This window comes from Eubalaena glacialis, chromosome 2 (assembly GCF_028564815.1).
Source record: "Eubalaena glacialis isolate mEubGla1 chromosome 2, mEubGla1.1.hap2.+ XY, whole genome shotgun sequence".
NCBI lineage: Eukaryota > Metazoa > Chordata > Mammalia > Artiodactyla > Balaenidae > Eubalaena > Eubalaena glacialis.
Window position 1 is genome coordinate 108660411 of NC_083717.1, and position 20255 is coordinate 108680665.

The 20255-nt window shown below is 40.0% G+C and overlaps 1 protein-coding gene across 2 annotated transcripts in view; it reads right to left on the bottom strand.

The window, feature by feature from the left end:
* SNAP23 (synaptosome associated protein 23) overlaps positions 1-17525 on the bottom strand; it is a 34794-nt gene extending 17269 nt beyond the window's left edge. The window contains exon 1 of one of the 2 annotated variants that reach the window (XM_061180421.1): positions 17424-17525. The gene's annotated coding sequence lies outside the window, so the exon portion shown is untranslated. Of the gene's footprint in view, positions 1-17168 lie in introns of both variants that reach the window. The other variant, XM_061180423.1, reaches the window with a different exon arrangement.
* Positions 17526-20255: the final 2730 nt, after the last annotated feature.

The following is a 20255-nucleotide window of genomic DNA, read 5'->3' on the forward strand; positions in this document are numbered from 1 at the left end:
TAGTACTTCTTTTTTTCCTCCCTGAGCAGATGACACACAAAACAAGAAACAGACTTCTGTAAAGTTCTCACATGTTTGGCATGCTGATATCAGGACAGAGCCGCCTAAGACTTCTCTACTCTGGATTTTTAAGGATGTTGAGCACATGATTATAGTAAATGGGAGTAAGTGAGACAAAGCAGAATTGTAAGGGGAAGGCCAAAGAGAGACAAAGAATAATACTCCCTAGGCTCTTTTAGCCTTTACTAAACTGCTTAGACGTGTCAGGCAGGGTGCAAGCTAGAACTAGCTATATAGCTTTACTCGTATTTATTATCTCCAGAAGTTTTTCTCATGGAGTCAGGAAAGGCTATCGAGAATGGTAGAGTAAAGAGAATTAGAGAAGGGGGAGGGGAAGGAAAAATGAAACATCACTTGACACAAAGATCCCATTAAACTTACTTTTCTTAGGTATAACCCAATAGATTAAATATCTGTGCCATTTTCCCAATGCTCCTGGGAACTTATGCTATATGTGTGCCTTTGAGATGAAAATGCAAGATTTTTCTCAGTGCTTTTACACCCTATTTCCCTTACTATGGTTCACTTGGGCTTACTAGCAGACTCCTAGTTTATCTTTCTTAATTTCTTTTCTGTTATAAACCTTGGGGGGAGAGGGGAGGAAGAAATGTTCACTGAGCATGTACTATGTATCATCATATACCCATCTAAGTTATTTATATACGTCATTATGTCTGTTATACCACTTTATAGGTGGGGAAACTAAGGCTCAGTTTAAGTAAGTAATTTGCCCAAGGTGACTAAGAGCAGATTTATTATTCAAGGCTGGATCAACTCTGAAACCAAGGCTAGCTCATGGTCTGGTAAATAGTCTTACTGTTGGATGTACCGCCCCTTAATAAGATATGAGAACTGTTGAATATAAGAATATAGGCTAAGCACTCTACCTGATGGCTCATTTCAAAATTTCAGATACTTTCTATAGTAATACCATGAAATCTTATCTCTTCCACAGACTCAAAGATGGTTAAACTGAAGGAAGAACTAGAAAGACCAGAGTAGTCATGGTTTTCATCTGTTTTATAATAATTTAGAACCTGAAAAATATCTACATTAATTTAGAAAATGAAAATAATACTACTGGGAAGAAAGAATACAAAGTAAAAAGGACTCAGAACTTAATCAACAGGAGATCCACATGTCTTCATTGATAAAAATGGAGGGATACTCAGGAAGTAATGAAGAAATAGCACTTTAAATCACTGATTCCTGACAAGAGCAATATAAGAATGATTTTATAAAGTATTAACTCAGTTTATACTGGAAAGCAAGGATTTTGCATTAAAATATTCTACCATTAGTTTCCTGCCTATTCCTTCTATTAAAACGTAGTTAATCACAATGTAAGTTGCTCTATGAGTTACACTCATACAGTTATTACTGTACTCTTTAACAGTTTGATAAAATTTGCAATTCTCTTTGGCATATTTTGATTAGACTTTCATGGTAACTAATGTATTTACAACAAGTAGAAACTTCTGTTCAGAGCAGGCTAGCACAGTGGTTAGTAGTCGGAGCTCCAGCATCCAAATTCTGGCCCCAAAACTGTATTTGTTGTGTGACCCTGGGCAAGCTACCTATCCCCACTAAAGTTCAGTGTCTGCATTTGTAAGATAGAGATAACAGATCTATTTCAAAGGCTTTTTTGGTGAAGATTAAAAAAGATGATCCATACAAAGTGCTTAGCACAGTGCCTGAAGCATAGCTGGTATTCAAGTGTTAGCCATTATTTCAATATCATTAGGGAAGGAGAAATAGTAGGCAAAACAAAAGTAAAGTAACAATGTTAAATATGAGTGATATTAATGTAAATGCAACTGAAAATAATCGCTACTAAATATTAACTGTTCCATCTGAAGACTAAATTTGAATATTAAAGTTGATGATACTGTATAGGCTATACTATTTTCATGCCAGTCATGAGGCCTGTGGTTCTCCCACTTAATCAATCAGCTCATGGAAGTGATGCTGGTCCATGAAGGTTACCTATCAGTACTGGTTAATTAAACTTCACTGCTTGTTATCAAAAAAAAAAAAAATCCATCAAGATGGAGAACTAAACCAAGTTTCCGATTGATAGATACTTATTTAGACAAATATATATAACTTTGCATGTCTAAAAAATTAAAGACTGCCCTTAAATGATTCTTTTTTTCTGGCTAAAGCCAGCAAACACAAACCACAAAAGGGCTTAGGTTATGAAGGTTAGTATATTATACAGTGAACAAAGGAGACTTAAAAAAAAAATCAAATATGTGCTATAATTACCGGAGGATTAAAATATGGGTAGAAAAAAGTCTGGAAGGGAATCATCAAAATATAACCAATGGCTGTTGTGGTATAGTAGAATTACGAGTGATTTTTCTTCTTTTTCCAATTTTCCAAATAGTTTGTAATGTACTACTTTTAAATTTCATACATTTATTTTTATTGTAAAATATGATAGTTTATGACAACCAAGAAAAGAGATTTATAAGATTGGAGAAAACAAGGACAAGGAATAAATTCTAGACCCTAATTCGTAAGCATAATATCAATTCTTAGCCTTTCCTGAGACAGATCTTCCAGTTGGCACATATTCACAGTAAGTGTAAATCTGTGGAAACATTTCTGTCCACTAATTGATGATCACCCACCCCAACCATAAAAGTATAGAAATAATACAGTGCAAAAATTTGTCCTAAACTGCTAAAAGTTGTTTAGAGAAAAGGCCCTTGCTACGGTTTGGCTGGGAAACATACTTCACATGATGTGGCAGGAGTGGGTTCTAATGGAGTCTGAATAAGTTCTTAGTACTTTCATGGCAAAATACTAAGAAGTGGATAAAAGAGGATCCCATAAAGAAGCAGAGAATGTAGCTGTAATTGAGAATTTACAACAGCTCCATCCTGGAGTACAGTCAATCTTCTGTCATAGCCCCTCACCTCCAGTGTATTCTTGTTCTCTAACTTTTCTACTGACATTCAGCACCGTCAGGGATTCAAAGAAAATGTATGAAATGAGAAGCCATTTAAATGAAAGTCTGGGACTTCCCAGTTGGCGCAGCAGTTAAGACTCCACGCTCCCAATGCAGGGGGCCCGGGTTCGATCCCTGGTCAGGGAACTAGATCCCACATGCATGCCGCAACGTTAAGAGTTCGCATGCCGCAACTAAGAGTTTGCATACCGCAACTAAGGAGCCTGCTGGTCGCATCTAAGACCTGGCGCAACCAAAAATAAATACATAAATTAATAAATAAGTGAAAGTCTGTAGGATTTGCTTTAAAATAATTAGAAGTTGGGACTTCCCTGGTGGTCCAGTGGTTAAGACTCCACACTTCCACTGCAGGGGGAGCAGGTCCGATCCTTGGTCGCGGAGCTAAGATCCCATATGCTATGTGGTGAAAAAACAAACAAACAACAAATATGGGGAAATGGGTGGGAGTATAGAGGATGCAAAGAATGGCCATGATTGCTGAAGCTGGGTGAATAATACATGGAGGGTCATTATGCTACTTTCTCAACTTTTTATTATGAAAAAATTTAAAAATATACAAAAAATATTTTAAATGGCAGCTAACTTTTTAATAATCTTTACTCACCATTTTGGAAGTCTAGATAGTGGGAAGGGGATTGAGAGGACTCTAACTGCAATAGTTGATATTTATAAAGCATTATACATGCAAGACACTCTTCTAAGAAATATTAAAAAATATAAATACACACACACATTCATTAATCCTTACAACACTGTCTTAGTCCATTAAGGCTTCAATAAAAAAATACCACAGACTGGGTATTTTAAAAGTTCTTGTAAGGGCCCTCTTTATGATTTAAAGCACCCTCACATGGTGGGAGGGGCTAGGAGCTCTCTGGAGTCTCTTTTATAAGAGACTAATCCCATTAATGAGGGTTTCACCCTCATGGTTTAAGCACCACCCAAAGACTCTACCTACTAACACCATCACATCCAGCATTACGATTTTAACATATGAATTTCGGAGGGGAGGACATACAAACATTCGACCCTAGCAAACACTGTTTAATCCCACATTTTACAGATGTACAAACTAAGGAACAGTGAGGTTAAGCAACTTTTGCAAGTAGAGCCAGGATGAAACCCAGGAAGATTGCTCTAGAGCATGTGTTTTCAATTACTATTATGCCTATTAGATGGAGAGCAGAGAACCACATTATCAAGTCATTCAAATCTGTAGCAGCTTTGCCCAAAGAAAAGTACAGTTGACCCTTGAACAATGCAGGGGTTACGTTAGTACTGTAGTAGGTATTTACTGGAAAAAAAAAAATCTGCCTGTAAGTGTATCCACCCAGTTTAAACCCACCTAGTTCAAGGGTCGACCTGTATACACATGAAGTCCCTGTGAGACAGGAAGGGGGCTGGGCACAACCTTTAAAAGAATGGCATTGCCACTGAGGACACAACATAAACTGGTTACATAAACTGGTTAGGTCCAAGACGGCGGAAGAGTCGACTTCCACTAGACCTTGGGCCTCAGTATACGCTCATCATAATACATCAGCAAGCTAAATGACACATCCACAGGCGCCATGACAGTTCGGAGGCCAACCATAAAAGGCCAAAAAGTGGGTGGTGGCCCAATTCCTGGAAATCCCTGCCCCTTCCTCAAAATAGCTGGAATAATCTTCCCACTCATTAGCCTACGAAATTACCCACCCCTATAAAAATTGACAACCCCGTACCTTGGGGCCCTCGCCTTCTGAGATGGCCCACACTCTGTCTATGGAGTGTGTATCTCTCCCTGAATAAACCTTCTTTCACTTTACTATGGCGCTCTTGAATTCTTTCCTACGCCAAGCCAAGAATCCACACTCTGGCCCTCCCAGCGACTCACCTGAGAGCTGGGACATGACCATCCTCTCGAGTCCCACTTTCTTTCCTGCAACACCTGCCTTCTGTTTTTCAAGTTGCAAGTCTAACTCCATGCTTAAAGCACATTTTAGAGCAGTGATTCCCAGCCTTGGCTACACGTTATAATCACCTGATGAGCCTTTATAAATTTGGAGGCCAAGGCTGCAACCCACACTAATTAAATAAGAATCTCTGCGGGTGGGAGCCAGGCATCAGTCAGTTTTAAAACTCTCCAGGTGATTCCAATGTGTGGCCAAGCTTGAAAACCACTGTTTCAGATAAAAGTTTTTGTTTTTTAATATACAAACAAGTACTAATGGATGATATTCTCCCTGTTACAATTCTTGTACCTAATGGAGGAAAAACATAGATAGAGGCTAACGACACAGGACAAGAACAACTTAGGCTTCAAAAAGTTAAACACAGAACTACCATGGGATCTAGCAATTTCATTCCTACATATATTAGAAATGAAAATGTATGTCCACACAAAAACTTGTACACCAATGTTAAAGCAGCACTATTCGTAAGAGTCAAAAAGTAGGAAAAAACTGAGAGGGGGATGAAGATGGCAGAGTAGCATGATGTGGAGCTCACACTCCCCAACAAACACATCAAAAACACATCTACAAGTGGAACAATTCTCAGGGAAAACTGCTGGAAACTGATAGAAGAACTCCTATACAACCAAAGCTACATGAGAGATCTCCACGTAACGGAGTAGGATAGAAAAAAGGCATCAGGGCAGGATCTGCAACCTTGGGAGGGATCTGGAAGAAAGAGAAGGTCTGCACGGGCAGACTCTCACCCTGGGGAACAAGCAGGTCAAGCAACAATCTGGACATCCCAGTCCTGGGGTCCTGCGCAAAGGAGAAAAGCCCTGTTGGCTGCTGGGAGAACCACTATGACAGAATGAAGGGCTGCAGAAGAATAGACTCTACTTGGGAGGAGTGCACATGTGCTGACCTGCCAACAATCAGGGAGAAGAGAGCCTTGCACTGGTAGCTGCCCCATCCTTGCAGATCCTGAGTTCAAAGATGGTAATAAAAATGCTAATTGAATTAAGAAAGATTATCAATAGAAATGCAGGTCACTGTTACAAAGATCTAGAAACTATAAAAATGAACCAGTCAAAAACAGATAATTCAATTGCTGAGATAAAAAGCAATCTGGAAGCAATGAATAGCTGACTAAATGACACAAAAATAAGTGATCTGTAAGACAGAATAATGGAAATAACCCAGTCATAACAAACAGAACATACAACTCAATAACAACAACAAAAAACAACCCAACTGGGGCTTCCCTGGTGGCACAGTGGTTGAGAATCTGCCTGCCAATGCAGGGGACATGGGTTCGAGCCCTGGTCTGGGAAGATCCCACATGTCACGGAGCAACTAGACCCATGAGCCACAACTACTGAGCCTGCGCGTCTGGAGCCTGTGCTCCGCAACGAGAGGCCGCGACAGTGAGAGGCCCGCGCACCGCAACGAAGAGTGGCCCCCACTCACCACAACTAGAGAAAGCCCTTGCACAGAAACGAAGACCGAACACAGCCAAAGATAATAAATAAATAAATAAAAATTAAAAAAAAAAACAAAAAAACCACCCAATTAGAAAATGGGCAGGGACTTCCCTGGTGGCGCAGTGGTTAAGACTCCGCACTCCCTCTGCGTGCCACAACTACTGAAGCCCACGCACCTAGAGTCCATGCTCTGCAACAAGAGAAGCCACCACAATGAGAAGCCCGTGCACCACAACAAAGAATAGTCCCCACCCACCGCAACTAGAGAAAGCTGATGCACAGCAACGAAGACCCAATGCAGCCAAAAATAAATAAATAAAATAAATTAATTAAAATAATAATAATAAAAAAAAAGACTCCACGCTCCCAATGCAGGGGGCCCAGGGTTTGATCCCTGGTCAGGGAACTAGATTCCACATACATGCCGCAACTAAGAGTGCACATGCCGCAACTAAGGAGCCCGCCTGCTGCAACTAAGACCCAGTGCAACCAAATAAATTAAAAAAAAAAAAAAAAAAAAAAAAAAAGGGCAGAAGGGACTTCCCTGGTGGCCCAGGGGTTAAGAATCCGCCTTCCAATGCAGGGGATGTGGGTTCGATCCCTGGTTGGGGAACTAAGATCTCACATGCTGCGGGGCAACTAAGCCCACGCACTCTAGAGCCTGCGCGCCACAACCAGACAGCCCGCACGCCGCAACTACTGAGCCTGTGCACCACAACTAGAAAGAAGCCCACATGCCTCAACGAAAGATCCCACACAGTGCAAGGAAGATTCTATGTGCTGCAACTAATACCTGATGCAGCCAAACAAATAAATATTGGAAAAAAAAAAGGGCAGAATATCTAAATAGACATTTCTCCAAAGAAGACATACATATGGCCAACAGGCACATGAAAAGATGCTCAACATCACTGACTATTAGAGAAATGCAAATTGAAACTACAATGAGGTATCACTTCACACTGGTCAGAGTGGCCATCATCAAAAAGTCTATAAATAATAAATGCTGGAGAGGGTGTGGGGAAAAGGGAACCCTCCTACACTGTTGGTGGGAATGTAAATTGGTGCAGCCATCGTGGAAAACAGTATGGAGCTTCCTTAAAAAACTAAAAATAGAGCTACCATACGATCCAGCAACCCCACTCCTGGGTATGTATCTGGAAAAAAATGAAAACTCTAATTCAAAAAGATACATGCACCCCAATATTCATTGCAGCACTATTTACAACAGCCAAGACGTGGAAGCAACCTAAATGTCCATTGACAGAGGAATGGATAAAGAAAATGTGGTATATATATATATATATATATATATATATATATATATATATATACATATATACAATAGAATATTACTCAGCTATAAAAAAGAGTGAAATATTGCCATCTGTAGCAACATGGATAAACCTAGAGAATATCATGCTTAGTGAAATCAGTCAGACAAAGACAAATACTATATGATATCACTTATATGTAGAATCTAAAAAATAATACAAATGAATCTATATACAAAATAGAGACAGACTCACAGACATAGAAAACAAACATATGCTTACCAAAGGGGAGGTGGGAAGGAACAAATTAGGAGTATGGGATTAACAGATACAAACTACTATACATAAAATAGATAAGCAATGAGGATTTACTGTATAGCACAGGGAATTATACTCAATATCTTGTAATAACCTATAATGGAATATAATCTAAAAAAAAAAAAATAACTGAACCACTATGCTTGTACACTCAAAACTAACACAGTATAGTAAATCAACTATACTTCAATTAAAAAAAAAGTAGGGAAAAACTCAAATGTCCAGGACTTCCCTGGTGGCACAGTGGATAAGAATCCGCCTGCCAATGCAGGGGACATGGGTTCGATCCCTGGTCCGGGAAGATCCCACATGCTGTGGAGCAACTAAGCCCATGCGCCACAACTACTGAGCCTGCGCTCTAGAGCCCGTGAGCCACAACTACTGAGCCTGTGTGCCACGTGCCACAACTACTGAGCCCACGTGCCACAACTACTGAAGCCCACATGCCTAGAGCCTGTGCTCCACATCAAGAGAAGCCACCGCAAGGAGAAGCCTGCGCACCCCAACAAAGAGTAGCCCCTACTCGCCACAACTAGAGGAAGCCCGCGCACAGCAACAAAGACCCAACGCAGCCAAAAATTTTTTAAAAACCAAAAAAACAAAAAACAAAAAACTTGGGACTTCCCTGGTGGTGGAGAGGTTAGGAATCTGCCTGCCAATGCAGGGGACACGGGTTTAATCCCTGGTCTGAGAAGATCCCACATGCCGCGGAGCAACTAAGCCCGTGCGCCACAACTACTGAGTCTGCGCTCTAGAGCCCACGAGCCACAACTACTGAGCCCACGTGCCACAACTACTGAAGCCTGCACGTCTAGAGTCCGTGCTCCACAACAAGAGAAGCCACCACAAGGAGAAGCCTGCGCACCGCAACGAAGAGTAGCCCCCGCTCGCCGCAACCAGAGAAAGCCCGTGCACAGCAACGAAGACCCAATGCAGCCAAAAATAAATAAATAAATAAATAAATTTATTAAAAAACAAACAAAAAACTCAAACGTCCATACAATGGAGTATCATTCAGCCACAGAAAGGAAGTTTACATGCTACAACATGTATGAGCCTTGGAAGCATTATTCTTAGTGAACAAAGCCAGATACAAAAGGCCGCATATTGTATGATGCTATTTATATGAAATGTCCAGGATAGATAAATCCATAAAGGCAGAAAGTAGATTAGTGGTTGCCACGGTTAGGGGGACGTAGGACTGACTACCAATAGGTATGGGGTCGTTTTGGGGTGATGGAAATGTTCTGGAATTAGTGGTGATGGCTGCACAGCCTTATGAATATGATAAAAGCCACTAAATGGCATACTTTAAAATGGGGAATTTTAAGTTATGTGAATAGTATCTCAATAATATCTCTCAGTTTTTCAATAAAATACAAAAAAAAAAAGACTTAAGGTTGGAGAAAGAATAGTCAAGTAAAAGAAAAGAAAGTATGAGTAAGAATTAAAACGAAGATAGGAAGGAAAACATTAATTTTGTAGCTTTTCTTATGCTAAACAAACTATTTTCTGCCACAGTGTAAAATCTAAGTTAGAGATTTAGTTAAAATAAATGATAGTAGTTATAGAGTAGGCACCACTGAAATAAAAAACATATTTTACACTAAATGAATCACATTTCTTCTGCAGGAAGAAAAATGGTGGTGGAAAATAGGGTAGAACAAGCACATTAAGAAATACACCTGATGCCCTTCTTCAATAACTTCTTCATTCCAACTTCTTGGAATTCTGTAAACATGCCTTTCTGTATTTTTAAAAGGGAAAAAATTCCAAGTTTTCTTTCTTGTAATGAGAGAAAATTATTTTTTTTAAACTGGTACTCCTGGCTATTATTAATAAGTGTGCAAGAGAAAGTGAAACCTAAATAAGGCAACAAATTCATTATTTATATGTTAGTATATCTGAAAACACTGACTTTTTGGAAAAGACTTAAAATGGTCATTATACAAGGTTAAACGCTATAATTCTCATCAATAAATCTTAAGGCTACGTAAAAAACTATGTACAGTTTAAAAACTAAAGGCCAAAAATGTAAAGGTCCACCCTATCTTAAATTACATGGAATAAAAATGTTTAAAAAATTTTACAGGTGATTTTTTAAAAAATAAATTTATTTATTTTTTTAATTTATTTTTTACTGTGTTGGGTCTTTGCTGCTGCGCGCGGGCTTTCTCTAGTTGCGGCGGGCAGGGGCTACTCTTCGTTGCAGTGCGCGGGCTTCTCATTGCAGTGACTTCTCTTGTTGCAGAGCACAGGCTCTAGGCACGCGGGCTTCAGTAGTTGTGGCTCCTGGGCTTAGTTGCTCCGCGGCATGTGGGATCTTCCCCAACCAGGGCTCGAACCCGTGTCCCTTGCGTTGGCAGGCAGATTCTTACCCACTGCGCCACCAGGGAAGCCCTTTACAGGTGATTTTTATTTGCCTTATACAATAATGTATTTTCTAAATTTTCTGTAAAAATCACTTTAACATTAGAAAAGTTACAAACATACACTGGTTTTGTAGACAGATTTCGGAACACTCTAGAACTTTGTTAACAGCAAAAGTCTATGCTATAACTACAAACCTTTGATTGATAATAAAAAACTCTAAAAGATAAAAAATGTTGCAAGCTCCAATGACAAAAGAAAAATTGATATAATAGTATTCTTCAAGCCCAGGTTATCTATGGGCATTTCAATTCTTACTCCCATACAATTAAAGTTTACTTGACCACTATTTAAGAAACTAAAATGCTGATTTAAAAAAAATCAAAACTCTCAAAAGATAATGCAATACATACAAGAAAATTTTAAATATCCTTATTCTTTGGCCTTTCCCACTTTTATCAATTTAGAAGAAAATCACAGATATAGGCAAAAATACATTAGTCCCAGTATTATTTATAGTGTTAAAAACATTGAAGTGGTCTAAATAACCAGTGATAGAGATTTGACTGAAAAATTATGGTATAACTACATGATGGAATGTTATTCAGCCATTAAAATTTATTTTTGAAGATGTGATATTCTTCCATATTTAATTTTGATCAAATACATATACATGGTTTGAGACGTCGAACAGTTCTACACCAATAAATAGCAGTTCCCCTGACCTTCCTCTTCCCCCAAACCAACTCCTGCTCCCAGGACCCCAGAGGCAAAATTTTCAACAGTATTGGTTATTTTAGTGTTTAACTTCCAACTTCTAAATCATGCTTATAGTGTTGTTTCTTGATATTTGTCAATTTTGGGTATCATCCACTGACTTTCTACAATGAAGATATTTAGCTCTTACACCTTCCCATCCCCTCCTAGTTTTGATGTTTATCCTCACATTATAGACTGGTTGGCTTATTAAATTCTTGGCTGGAAATCAGAAGTTCTAAAGCAGTGAAGAAGTATATTCACCTTTGTCTATCCCACTCAAATGCAGATGACCATAAAATCCTTCCAAGAATACTTCTATTAATCCCAAGGAACCCAGGGTTCCATGAAACACCGTTGGGAAAACACCAGCCTACAGAAATTTCTGCTTAATTAACCAATTATGTGTGAACAAAGTTTCCGTTTAATTCTCATCTCAGAGAATTATCTCTAAAGAGAAATACACCTCAGAGATCATCTAGTCCAACTTTTTTATGCTAATAGAATAAAATGCAACTCTTAGGCTTCCTTTACACAGTCGTTACTGGAAAAGTGGCAGGGGTGGGGTATACTTCTTGGAACAGACTTGATGGTAGCTGAGAAAGAGAAAGCAGAGGAGTGTGGTCATAAGAGGGCAAGCGAGACCGAGGTCCAGCTGAAGAGGAAAACTATAGGCCAGGGCTGTCAGAAGAGAATTGGTAAAAACTACCATGTAGCTATGGTGACCTCCCCAAGGGAGCTGAACACTTCCTTTTGCTGACAGAGAGCAAGGAGGAGTCAGCAGCCCACCTAGTCTGAAGGTGTGGAAGAAAGGAACCCTGGTCCTAGAATTCATCTCTCTCAATTCATTCCACAAATATTTTTCAAGCATCTACTATCAAGTAAGGGAACATATTTTGATGCCAAGAAAATTACCTTTGTTTCTTTTGCAATGTTTATTTTATGCTACCTGCCTCCAAATATATACAGCTTTCCTTTTCACTTAAGTTTTCTAATTGTTTTATGCACATAAATTCTGCCTCTCTACAAGACTATCCTCTTCGAGCCTGAGGCTAAGACCATCTGAAATACTGTCAAGGCCTAGTTGGGTTGAATATGATTTCAGTTATAATTCTCCTGTGACTAAACCTTCTACATCCAGATAAGGTGAGATAATTTAATAAATTGTGTTGAATGAGCATAATGTAGTGGTTCATAACACAGACTCTGAGGTCAGATCGACCCTGAGTTCATCCTAGCCCTGGTACAATTTACTTAACATATTCAAGTCTCAGTTTCCTCATTCGTTAGGATTACAGTTCTTCCTCTCAGGGTTGTTTCAGAAATAAAATTAGTTAAGGTATATAAAGTGCTTAGCACAGTGCCTAGCACAGAGCAAAGACTCATGAAATGACAATTACTAATGAACTGTGCATTTTCGCTCATGTTATTTGTTACGTTCTCCGTGGCATCTGACTCCTGGTATCAAAATGTTTGAGAAGCTAATCAGAAAGTTTCCAGGTAAACTTAGAAGCAGAGCCAAAATACTTGGATGGTTGGGGTGAATATTTTATTCAGGCTATTGGAAGCCTTGCCAATCATCCCTACCTCACACGTGGTATCTCATGTTGTGAGTTATTAGGTGCCATTCCAGGCGCCTAATAAAGTACTAGTATATGCACAATACACCTAAGCAGCTCTTTTTTGAAGACTCTTAAACATGAGTAATGGAGAATAAATGGAAAGAATAGAAAAAAGGATTACAGAGAACGAAGTAGAAATTCAGATATGAACCATCACTTACTGCATAAAAGAATTTAGTTTCTCTTTAGAAATATATTTCATTCTTAGATTCCATTTTTAATATGGAACATTAAAAGTGTTCACACACAAAGAAGAAAGGAAGGAAGAAAAAATGTTCACACTTATACTCACAAAGTACAGATACATGGTATTCCAAAACACTCTAAACATTCTAGGTTAGGCCAAAAAGAATACACGCTCTGATTAGGAAATTTAATTCTTCCTGAAAGCATTTAGATGAGATGAGAGTCTTATTTATGTTAGGGTTCATTTCTTCCTTCTAATTCCCCCTATAGGAACAACTTTAGCAATTCTTATACCAAGGCCCCAAAGCTATGCAAATGTAAGTACACCTCTGAATCATACCTGTTAAATACATTGGTTTCAAAGACCGCTGAAGCACATGAATCAAGACAGAAATCATACTACTGAGGGAGAAAGTACCACTAAAGATCACTAACCAAAAGATCAAAATTACACTTCAGTTTTATAGAAGCACCTATTATAACTTAATTGCTTGATGTCCAACACCTAGTTTTCAAGTCCTGCTCAGCCTTGGAACTTCTGCAATTCTACTCTAAGTGACCAGGATATAATCCTGGGGAGGAAGATCTAGGTGTGATTATAATTAATTATATTGACCACGTCTAAAGGAAAGGCCGTGAGAACAGAAAAGGGATGATCTATATGAAAGATAAGAAGGAGGCTCAAGAATGCAGCAGTCATTCCCCAGGGAAGAGAGAGACGCAGTCTGGCAGACATAAGTATGGTATCTGCCAGGGAAATACCAAGTGTGAGGTGGGGAGGACTGGCATGGCTTTACCTTGCCTGAGAGAAATATTCACCTAAACCACCCAAGTATTTTGGCCCTAATTCCAAGTTTACTTAGACACTTTCTGGTAAGCTTCTCAAATATTCTGATATGAGGAGTCAGGTGCCACAGGCAGAAAACATAAGCATTCAGATCCCTGGAAAGGAATATCTCTCACAGCATATTGAATGGCATTCTTGTTTATACAAAAAGTAATACGGTGTAGTGGTTAAGTGGCCAGTATTTGGAGGCATAATGGTTTCAAATCATGACTATTGCTTACTTAACTTCTCTGTTCTTCAGTTTTCTCATTAAATGAGAATATAATACTTACTTCAAGTGTTGTTATAAGGATTGAGTTAATTTATACAAAGCATTTAGAACCCTGCTAGAATGTAATGCTCACTAAAACTATTATAATTTTTCATAATAATTATTAAACACCTCTCAGGATTGTGATTTGGGAATCAAAGCACAATCAACTCTAAAAAAATTGTGATTTTAGACTATTAAAGAAGTGCCACAGGGAATTCCCTGGTGGTCCAGTGGTTAGGATTCGGTGCTTTCACTGCTGGGGCCTGGGTTCAATCCCTGGTCAGGGAACTAAGACCCTATGAGCTACACCGCACCGCCAAAAGGAAAAAAAAAAGAAGTGCCACAATGTAGTCATGCAGGAATATAACGTGCGTATGTGTGTGCCTGTGTACAGAGGGGGCAGGATGGCTTTAAAAGGCAGGTAGGAGAGAGGTTATGAAGGGCTTATATCCTATGCCAAGAAGTTTGGATTTTATTTTAAAAGTATCAAGAGGCAGCCTAAAGGTAATCTCAATTGTCAAACCTTGTTAAAATAAATGTTAAGATTTTAAGATGAGGGAATTCCAGAAAAACATAGTGAACAGCGATTTAAATATTTTAGTAGCAATTCAACCTAAACTGAAATCAAAACCAAAATGTCAGTGACTTAAAGGACTGCAAATGGAATCCCATCTCCACCCCCCAATATTACAAAAAGAACAGTAGATGCTGTTTCCTGGCTCCACAATCCACTTCCTCCAATTGTTAGAGGCACTGGATCCATCTGTTCCAAGCTTCTACCCGCCCAAGATAAAGAAAAAACCAGTCCTTGTCATCTACTTCTCTGTCAATCTACAGACCTGGAAACAAAATATGGCACTGGAATAAAAAGTTCAGCACTCTTAGATGCAAGCAACATCATATATTATAAATGTTAACATATACATAATGCAGAGTACAAACACAGTTAAAAAACAGATTTCCAGAATATTTAAGACAGAGGAACACACAGGAGGAAAACAAAGCACCTTAATTCAGAGGAAACAAAACAAAAGGCAGCTGATTTCACAAAAATGTCAAAGAGCACACATCCTCCTTTTCACTTCTGCTATTCTAATCTACTTTCATCTGGTGAAACCAGATAAGTAAGTTTGTTAGAACTGTCACAATAATGAAGGCCATCATCACAAGGCTCACAGAATTTTGGAGTCCACTGGCCTTAGAGGTTAGGTAGTCCAATCTTCACTTTCTCTTAAAAATGAGTAGATTAGGCCCAAAGCAGTATTTTCCAAAGTGCAGAGCAAGAACAAGAAATTATTTTAGTTGTTATACAAGCAATACTTATGCACTTAATACTTATGTATTTATTATAATATGTACTAGAAAAAGTTATAAAAATATAGCAAATCCGTGATTTCACAGATTATCACTTTGGAAGAGGGTAATATTTAAAGGAAAGTCTATTAAAATTTGATGTAAAATAGTAACACGATGATCTTCTAAAATGCATAATTGGGCTTCCCTGGTGGCGCAGTGGTTGAGAATCTGCCTGCCAATGCAGGGGACACGGGTTCGAGCCCTGGTCTGGGAAGATCCCACATGTTGCGGAGCAACTGGGCCCGTGAGCCACAATTACTGAGCCTGCGCGTCTGGAGCCTGTGCTCCGCAACAAGAGAGGCCGCAATAGTGAGAGGCCGGCGCACCACGATGAAGAGTGGCCTCCGCTTGCCACAACTAGAGATAAGCCCTCGCACAGAAACGAAGACCCAACAAAGCCATAAATAAAAATAAATAAACAAATACTTTTAAAATGCATAATTTATGATGGTGGTATGGTTCATGCCAAGTGAAGTACCATAGCTGTCCCATGAGCAACAGGACCTGTTTGTTTGCTCTCCTCTTGGTTCAAGGCTGTGTCCTGAATGATTAGAAGAGATGTGACCTTTAGTTCAGTGAGCTTGTTACTAAAGTTGATTTAGAGTAAAAGAAACAAACACTAAGATGCATACAGAAATTCTACTGTTTGTAGGAAAGAGTATAATATTGTTAAGAAAATAATGGCACAGTAAGTCATTCCTATTCTGGAACTAAGATAACAGCAATTTTCTAGTGCATACTCACATACCACAAGCACCTAAAAAAAGAACCCTAGCAACACTGAGAAATATTTAAGTTGTAGGTTGTTATATGATCATTTTATTTACTTTCACATGACCTGTCAAAGGAGCAGGGTAATGTAAGAAGAGGTTTTTCTAATATCAATATTTGTTAATATTTATATGAATGTGTTTCTTCTCATTACCTCTTGCCAAAGGAATGAATGACCAGTGATCACTGGATGCCTTTGGCATCTTTACTGGTGGCAGAAATATTAATATTTTAAAATTTTACTATGAAATATTTTAAGATTAGATGTCAAAGTATTCTTGCTAATGATGTCTCATGAATTTCAAGTGTGGTATTTTCCAGGCAAGACAAGAAAGTGGGAGAACCATTTGTATCTGGCCATAGCTGCAGTACTTCACCCGGACATCTGAAAACCAGTCTTAAGGGCACCAGGGCAGATGGAGTAATATCAGTCTCAATTCTCGAAATATCTGCTACTAAGAAGCTACATTATTTTCACAAGGCAAAGGGAACACTGTCAGAAGCTGCCAGTGTCCATAACTCTCCTCTCCCAATAGCCCCCACCCCTCCCCGAAGTAGATGACAAGTAGCAAAAGGCAAAATACTACCCCTTTTTCATCTTCTTTTCCCAACTTTGACGACTTTCGGTTTCCTCTAACTCCCATCTGCCTTACCTAGCATTGTGGTGACTAACAATGAAAAAAAGTCCCAGGTAAAATAGCACTTTCCAGGACTTTCCCCCCGCCCCCCTTACTCCGTGGAATTCGATCTTTTACCCACCCTTTCCTTCGTGTCTTCAGTAAAGCCGCGAGGTAAGAATGGACTTTCCTGGAGAGCATGGACTCTCCAATGCCATGAACCTCAGAAACCTTCTTCAAACAACTAGTTCAGAGTTACCTGATCACTGTGGCCACCATACAGTCTATTAATCCCGATCGCAGCAACACTGCAAGGGTGGGAGGTGAGGGAGTGGGAGTTTACCTCTGCTAGGTTTCAAGGAAGGGTCCAGAGAACCATCATCTCTCCACCCTTCCTCCTCTGGCCCCTAGACAGTCTCCAGGCACCTCGCGTCCTCGATCCGGGCCGGACCTGCCCAGTCGGGGCCAGAGCGCCCGCTCCTCCCCTTAAGCCCGACGCCACCAACTTTTCAACCGTCACGATATACTCTTTCTCTTTGGGATTATGATCCCAATCTTCACCCGGTCAGCTCCCTCAGCCCCACTCCTGGAGCCTCACCAAGCAGTTCCAGCCACTCCTCTCCGGCTGCGGCAGCTCGGACACCCGCAGGCCGGACTCCAGGCTGCGCCCCAGCTGCGCCTTTTTTGCGCCTGCGCTCGCCGGACCTGCGCGCCTGCGCACTTCCCCAGCGCGGCGGGCGCGGACACACCCCTGCAGCTGGAGCCAATCACTGTGCGGAGGCTTTAAATCTCCTTGCCACGCAGGCGGAGAGCCCGGGGACTCGCCGGTTAACCGGATAATTCGAGTCCCTCGCGAAGGTGGGAAGTGTTCATACAGCAAACATTTACTGAGGGCAAACAGTGTGCCAGGCACTGTGCGGGATGAATGCTGAGGAAAAGAAGGCGAATAGAATGCCTTCCCTGCCCTCTGTCTAGATTTGGGAGAAAGATATGTAAACAAATTACGGTGGACTGAATATAATGCTTGACATATAGAAAATCCGAGGCGCTGCTGGCGCACAATGAACTAAGCGCTTTATTCTTAGGGGTATCTGGAAGGGTTCCCGGAGGAAGTGACTTTTGAATCATGAAGGATAAGCAGGAGTTCCCCCGGAAGTCCGGGAGGGAGATAAAGATTTCCAGACTGTGGGCACTGGAGAGTCCAAGAAGAACATAGCGCCTTCTGGAAATCTCCTTGTAGTTCATCCTACTTAGAGGCTTAAAGTTCATCGTATATCTTCTGGTGAAGGGGGGAATGAGTCTTTAAAAGTTGGCAATGGCCAGATCTTGGAAGATCTTGCATTTTTGGACTAGTGAACCTGCACTTTACCATGATCACTGAAAATACTGAAGGGTTTTAAGCAGGTCCGGAAACGGTTCCAGGCACCTCTAAGAATAAAGCATAGTGCTGGAAATAAAAGAGTTTCAAAGGAGTTGTCTGTTCCTAAGGAGTGAAGGAAGATGAACCCTGAGAAATGTCTTTTCAATTTAGTAACATTGGTGATCTTAGTGAAAGCTATGTGGTGAAATGATGAGGTTGAAAGATAGATTGTACTAGTTTGAAGAGAGAGGAGATGCAGAAACGGGGACAAATTGTAGAATGCTTTTGGAGAGTTTGGTCTTGAAGGGAGGCTGGAAAGAGGATGACAAGGGGTCAAAGTTTTTTGTTTCTGTTTTTTTGTTGTTATTAGAATTAAGACAGGAGAAACTTAAGCATGATAGGGAAGATACAACTGAGAAAAAACTGTTTTAAAGAGCAGGGTTAGTCAGTAGGTAAAGATCTTGAGTGGGTAAGAGCAGAGGCAATCTAAAGCACTGTTGGAAGGAAAGGTCTTGGAAACAAGATAGAGAAGATATCTCCTCAATTTTAATGAGAGGAAGTATTTGTAAGTTTGTATGTTTAGTAACAGGAAGTTAAAGAATTTAACTTAACCATCTCATCTGATGGTCTCTGTTTTCTCTGTGAAGTAGGAGACAAGGTCACCTACTGATAAAGAGTTAGGAGTTTTAAGAAAAGTGGAGAAGATTTGGAATATTGTTGTAGAAAGTGATGGAGCAAGTTGACCAGAAAAAAGTAGTAGGACAGGTAAGTGGTATTGAGGGCCTGTATAAGACTGGAAAAAATGAACTCACCAGTTTCTGCCCTCCTGCGTGGCTTTCTTAAGCAGTAATCACTTCTTGAGGGTAGAAGTGGAGAAAATGAGTTCATTTAAGGTTGGGATGGTGGCTGGTATAATGCTGTGGTTCTCAACCAAGGATATTTTTGCTCCCCAGAGGACACTTGGCAAAGTCTGGAGATTTTTTTTCTTTTCCTTTGGGAGATATTTTTGACTGTCAGGACAACAGGTGTGTATGTGTGGGAGGTGGGAGTCATAAGGGGGGTACTATAGGCATGTAGTGTCCAAGGATGCTGCTGCATATCCTGCAATGCACAGGACAGCACAAGTGTTATTTCCAAAATGTAAATAGTGCCAAGGTTGAAAAACGCTGATCTACGATTACCTTGATGCTCACCAACAGCTGACCTTGGTCTTCTACAAGCTTTCTCTTGGACTATGGCCCTGAGATTATAGGGTAAAGCAATTCTTACACTGCATGCCTTTGAAAGAGAGAATGGGCAGCATACCCCACACCTTGGTGTTTCAAAGACTTGTGATGTCACAAATACAGGATTGGAATAAGTTCCTCAATCCTCTAGAAGCAAATCTGGATTTACACATAGATGGAGGGAGCTGCTTACTTTGATTTGAGGCATTGAAGGTCTTGTTAAACATAGATATTATTAGAAGTTTTCAATAATATAGGAAATTGACATCATTATCAACTTTAATGTAACTTGGTTTATCTGACTAGTTTTAGTCACTAAAAGAAGATCCTGAGGGAATGGTTATGGGCTAACTTTAATGATGAATATAAATACATTGGTACTAATAAGAATATAATCATTGGTGTTGATGGATTATCTGCTTTGTGACAGGCACCATTCATGGACAGGCACTTGACCTATGTTTTGTCATTCACTCCCAGCAACACCCTGAGAGATAAGATATCAGTATCCTAATTTTAACTCTGAGGGAAGTGAGGTTCAAGAAAACTTGTAATTTTCCCAATATCACAGATTACTAGTACCTAGGTCAAGATTTGACCTGAGGTCTGTCTGTTCTAAAGCTCTTGCACCTTCCATTAAGTTTCAATAAGTTTTACAAGGAAGGCGTGGTTGGAAATTTAGCCACAACAGTTGCCATTACCTAAAGGGAATGGTCGGGACTTAGGAAGAGAGTAGGAGCAAGAGGGAGGCCCAGAAAGAGCAAAAAGAATGAAAAAGAAACGAGGGAGGCTGGTCACAGCACAGTCCGGTGCAGCGGATGAACTCTTCCGGCCTTTGGTCTTC